Source organism: Coregonus lavaretus, assembly GCF_964263955.1.
Source record: "Coregonus lavaretus genome assembly, contig: HAP1_SCAFFOLD_861, whole genome shotgun sequence".
NCBI classification, from domain to species: domain Eukaryota; kingdom Metazoa; phylum Chordata; class Actinopteri; order Salmoniformes; family Salmonidae; genus Coregonus; species Coregonus lavaretus.
This window is the reverse complement of record NW_028156943.1, coordinates 105155-111608: the sequence shown is the minus strand read 5'-3', so window position 1 is coordinate 111608 and position 6454 is coordinate 105155.

The following is a 6454-nucleotide window of genomic DNA, read 5'->3' as shown; positions in this document are numbered from 1 at the left end:
CTCTATGCTCCAGCATTTTGGATTTGAGATCAATTGTTTTATATGAGGCGACAGTAAAGAATGTCACCTTTTTATTTGAGGGTATTTTCGTACATAGTGTATTAAAGTAGTCGAAAGTTTAGTATTTTGGTCCCATATTCCTAGCGCACAATAACTACATTAAGCTTGTGTCTCTACACATTTGTTGGATGCATTTGATGTTGGTTTTTGTTGTGTTTCGGATTATCTTGTGGCCAATAGAGAGTCACTTTTATTGTAAATAAGAAGAGAATATGTTTCTGAACACTTCTTCATTCATGTGGATGCTACCATGATTACTGATAACCCTGAATTAATCCTGAATAATGATCAGTGAGAAAGTTACACAGGGTCAAAGATCCTACCCCCCAAGACATGCTAACCTCTCACCATTAGCAGTAACAGGGGAGGTTAGCATGTCTTGGGGGTATGATCTAACCTCTCACCATTACCAATAACAGGGGAGGTTAGCATGTCTTGGGGGTATGATCTTTGCTCCTCTGTAACTTTAGAGACTAAATACATAAAGTGTGTTCATTCCTGAACGGTAAAACAAATATATATGAAAATACCCTCAAATAAAAGGTGACATTCTTTACTGTCGCCTCATATAAAACAATTGATCTCATATCCAAAATGCTGGAGTATAGAGCCAAATTAAATGTTTCTGCTTTACTGTCTGAGTAAATATGTAGGGGAGTGTAATCACAATTACAATGACAATAGTTGCTGTATGACATTACATTATTCTCTAGACGTTTCAGAACATTCATTCTCGTTAGGATTGGAGGAAGAAAGAGGAAAATAATCCTTACCTCTGCTTGTATCCTCACTCAACCTCCCAGCGGTTATCTCCCATTGACATCTGTAACCACAGACAGACTACAGACTGAGATACAGACCAATTGAGATCACACTTACCAAGACCCTGAATCCAAACACACAGACACATCCTTAGAGCGACAGACACATCCTTAGAGCGACAGACACATCCTTAGAGCGACATACACATGGCCAGACAGTAGTAGAGAAGGACAGACACATGGCCAGACAGTAGTAGAGAAGGACAGACACATGGCCAGACAGTAGTAGAGAAAGACATACACATGGCCAGACAGTAGTAGAGAATGACAGACACATGGCCAGACAGTAGTAGAGAAGGACAGACACATGGCCAGACAGTAGTAGAGAAAGACAGACACATGGCCAGACAGTAGTAGAGAAGGACAGACACATGGCCAGACAGTAGTAGAGAAGTACAGACACATGGCCAGACAGTAGTAGAGAAGTACAGACACATGGCCAGACAGTAGTAGAGAAGGACAGACACATGGCCAGACAGTAGTAGAGAAGGACAGACACATGGCCAGACAGTAGTAGAGGATGACAGACACATGGCCAGACAGTAGTAGAGAATGACAGACACATGGCCAGACAGTAGTAGAGAATGACAGACACATGGCCAGACAGTAGTAGAGGATGACAGACACATGGCCAGACAGTAGTAGAGAATGACAGACACATGGCCAGACAGTAGTAGAGAATGACAGACACATGGCCAGACAGTAGTAGAGAATAACAGACACATGGCCAGACAGTAGTAGCAGTATTAGAGTCACTGTGATATTTGAAGATGAATAAAAAGGAAAGACAGAACCAGACCCAGAGAGAGTCAGGGGATCAGAGAGAGACCCAGACACACAGAACCAGACCCAGAGAGAGTCAGGGGATCAGAGAGACACCCAGACACACAGAACCAGACCCATAGAGAGTCAGGGGATCAGAGAGACACCCAGACACCCAGAACCAGACCCAGAGAGAGTCAGGGGATCAGAGAGAGACCCAGACACACAGAACCAGACCCAGAGAGAGTCAGGGGATCAGAGAGACACCCAGACACACAGAACCAGACCCAGAGAGAGTCAGGGTATCAGAGAGAGACCCAGACACACAGAACCAGACCCAGAGAGAGTCAGGGGATCAGAGAGAGACCCAGACACACAGAACCAGACCCAGAGAGAGTCAGGGTATCAGAGAGAGACCCAGACACACAGAACCAGACCCAGAGAGAGTCAGGGGATCAGAGAGAGACCCAGACACACAGAACCAGACCCAGAGAGAGTCAGGGGATCAGAGAGAGACCCAGACACACAGAACCAGACCCAGAGAGAGTCAGGGGATCAGAGAGAGACCCAGACACACAGAACCAGACCCAGAGAGAGTCAGGGGATCAGAGAGAGACCCAGACACACAGAACCAGACCCAGAGAGAGTCAGGGGATCAGAGAGACACCCAGACACACAGAACCAGACCCAGAGAGAGTCAGGGGATCAGAGAGAGACCCAGACACACAGAACCAGACCCAGAGAGAATCAGGGGATCAGAGAGACACCCAGACACACAGAACCAGACCCAGAGAGAGTCAGGGGATCAGAGAGAGACCCAGACACACAGAACCAGACCCAGAGAGAATCAGGGGATCAGAGAGAGACCCAGACACACAGCACCAGACCAAGAGAGAGTCAGGGGATCAGAGAGAGACCCAGACACACAGAACCAGACCCAGAGAGAGTCAGGGGATCAGAGAGATACCCAGACACACAGAACCAGACCAAGAGAGAGTCAGGGGATCAGAGAGAGACCCAGACACACAGAACCAGACCCAGAGAGAGTCAGGGGATCAGAGAGAGACCCAGACACACAGAACCAGACCCAGAGAGAGTCAGGGGATCAGAGAGAGACCCAGACACACAGAACCAGACCAAGAGAGAGTCAGGGGATCAGAGAGAGACCCAGACACACAGAACCAGACCCAGAGAGAATCAGGGGATCAGAGAGAGACCCAGTAGTAGATACACACAGCGTCACACACACAGACACACAGACAGACAGACAGACAGACAGACAGACAGACAGACAGACAGACAGACAGACAGACAGACAGACAGACAGACAGAAACACACAGCGTCACACACACGCGACTGGACTAAACACTGACAGCGCTCACTAAGCCATCTGTGCAAAGAAATGCATCCCAAATGGCACCCTGTTCCCAATCTAGTGCACTACTTTTGACCAGAGCCCAGGCTCAAATGTAGCGCACTATAGGTAGTAGGATCCATTTTGGGACGCAGACAAAGAATTCGTTCAGAGATAATGGAGGTGGTTCTGTTGAGTGAATGACTGATACCTGAGGGTTGAACTGAGGATGAGTTAAAGTGAAAGAAGCAACGAGACTGTGGTCTCCGTAAACTGATGTAGCCACGGTTTCCTCAGTATCTGACAGTATCTGACTTGAACTGTCAGTGGGCTAGTGTTTATGTTCCTCACCCCAGGTCCGGTATAGCTTAAGTCAGTGCAGGCTTTTGTTTCAGCCCAGGACTAAAACACCTGATTCTGTACAATGAACCAACCATCAAAGATCTTGTTCAGCTGAATATGATGGCATTAGCGCTAGGCATGCCGAAACCCTGGCTCTCCAGGACCGTAAGTGAAGAACAATCACCATCTAAAATGTATTTATTTCACCGTTCCTCTGGGCGTCATCGGGTGAATCCATATTATACATCTAGAATTAGAAATACATAGTGCAACTCACCAGTCCAGCCAGTCATTAATGTCCATCTCACATCCAGGAAGTTGCTGTAGGTCGCTCTGGATGAGAGCGTCTGCTAAATGACCAGAATGTAAATGCGGTGGCCAACAGTCAGTTGCATCTGTCTGTCAAGACCTTTAGTTGGGTTACGGTGACACATCAGCTCTTGTTCTACACTAAGAGGAGGATATTGCGTAATGGGGAAGTGTCAAGTCCCTATGCAAAAGTGTCAGTCCATGTGGGCTGTCATTGTGGTCAGGTTTGTACAGGCCAATAATAACCTGAGAGCCTGTAGTGGAATACAACGCAAATCTCTTTATTTATTCACACTAAGAACTAAGTACTCAACTCAGCCCACAAAGTCAATCTGATGTCTTTTACCATTCATGTTCAGCAGAGAAGTCAGAGAGAGAGTCCGGGTTGATATGAGATTTTGACTTCAGTTTGTTTGCATGTCCCTCTGTGTGTTTATGTTGCAGGTCCACTCCTATTTGATCACTAACCTGTACATTCTCTCTCTCTCTCAATTCAATTCAATTCAATTCAATGTCAATTTAAGGGCTTTATTGACATGGGAAGAAACGTGTGTTAACATTGCCAAAGCAAGTGAAGTAGATAATAAACAAAAGTGAAATAAACAATAAATATTAACAGTAAACATTACACTCAGAAGTTTCAAAAGAATAAAGAAATTTCAAATGTCATATTATGTCTATATACAGTGTTGTAACAATGTGCAAATAGTTAAAGTACAAATGGGAAAATAAATCAACATAAACATTGTTGTATTTACAATGGTGTTTGTTCTTCACTAGTTGTCCTTTTCTTGTGGCAACAGGTCACAAATCTTGCTGCTGTGATGGCACACTGTGGTATTTCACCCAGTAGATATGGGAGTTGATCAAAATTGGGTTTGTTTTTGAATTCTTTGTGGGTCTGTGTAATCTGAGGGAAATATGTGTCTCTAATATGGTCATACATTTGGCAGGAGGTTAGGAAGTGCAGCTCAGTTTCCACCTCATTTTGTGGGCAGTGTGCACATAGCCTGTCTTCTCTTGAGAGCCAGGTCTGCCTACGGCGGCCTTTCTCAATAGCAAGGCTATGCTCACTGAGTCTGTACATAGTCAAAGCTTTTCTTAAGTTTGGGTCAGTCACAGTGGTCAGGTATTCTGCCACTGTGTACTCTTTGTTTAGAGCCAAATAGCATTCTAGTTTGCTCTGTTTTTTTGTTAATTCTTTCCAATGTGTCAAGTAATTCTCTTTTTGTTTTCTCATGATTTGGTTGGATCTAATTGTGTTGTTGTTGTTGTCCTGGGGCTCTGTGGGGTCTGTTTGTGTTTGTGAACAGAGCCCCAGGACCAGCTTACTAAGGGGACTCTCTCTCTCTCTCTCTCTCTCTCTCTCTCTCTCTCTCTCTCTCTCTCTCTCTCTCTCTCTCTCTCTCTCTCTCTCTCTCTCTTGCTCTCTCGCTCTCTCGCTCTCTCTCTCTCTCTCTCTCTCTCTCACTCTTTCACTCTCGCTCTCTCGCTCTCTCGCTCTCTCGCTCTCGCTCTCTCACTCTCTCTCTCTCACTCTCTCTCTCTCTCGCTCGCTCTCTCACTCTCTCTCTCTCTCACAGTCTCTCGCTTTCTCTCTCTCTCTCAATTCAATTTCAATTTCAATTAAGTTCAAAGGACTTTATTGGCATGGGAAACGTATGTTAACTTTGCCAAAGCAAGCGAAATAAATAATAAACAAAAATATGATGTATATATACAGTGTTGTAACAATGTGCAAATAGTTAAAGTACAAATGGGAAAATAAATAAACATAAATATGGGTTGTATTTACAATGGTGTTTGTTCTTCACTGGTTGCCCTTTTCTTGTGGCAACAGGTCACAAATCTTGCTCCTGTGATGGCACACTGTGGTATTTCACCCAGTAGATAAGGGAGTTGATCAAAATTGGTTTGTTTTCAAAAATTATTTGGGGTCTGTGTAATCTGAGGGAAATATGTGGTATTCTGCCACTCTGTACTCTCTGTTTAGCGCCAAATATCATTCTAGTTTGCTCTGTTTTTTGTTAATTCTTTCCATTGTGTCAAGTAATTATATTTTTGTTTTCTCATGATTTGGTTGGGTCTAATTGTGTTGCTGTCCTGGGTCTCTGTGGGGTCTGTTTGTGTTAGTGAACAGAGCCCCAGGACCAGCTTGCTTAGGGGACTCTTCTCCAGGCTCATCTCTCTGTAGATGGGCTCCCGAGTCTCGCAGTGGTCAAAGGCACTGCATCTCAGTGCTAGAGGCCTCTAGTTCGATTCCAGGCTGTATCACAATCCGGCCGGGATTGGGAGTCCCATAGGGCGGCGCACAATTGGCCCAGCGTAATCCGGGTTTGGCTGGGATAGGCCGTCATTGTAAATCAAAATGTGTTCTTAACTGACTTGACTAGTTCAGAATATAAAATAATTTGCTATGGCAGGTTTGGAAACGCTTCCTTTTAGGTGGTTGTAGAATTTAACGTCTCTTTTCTGGATTTTCATCATTAGCGGGTATCAGCCTAATTCTGCTCTGCATGGGGACAGAAGCATCAGATCATCAGCAAACAGTAGACATTTGACTTCAGATTCTAGTAGGGTGAGGCCGGGTGCTGCAGACTGTTCTAATGCAAATTTGTTGATATATATATTGAAGAGGTTGGGGCTTAAGATGCATCGATGTCTCACCCCACGGCCCTGTGGAAAGAAATGTGTGTGTTTTTTGCCAATTTTAACCACACACTTGTTGTTTGTGTACATGGATTTTATAATGTTGTATGTTTTTCTCCCAACACCACTTTCCATCAATTTGTATAGCAGACCCTC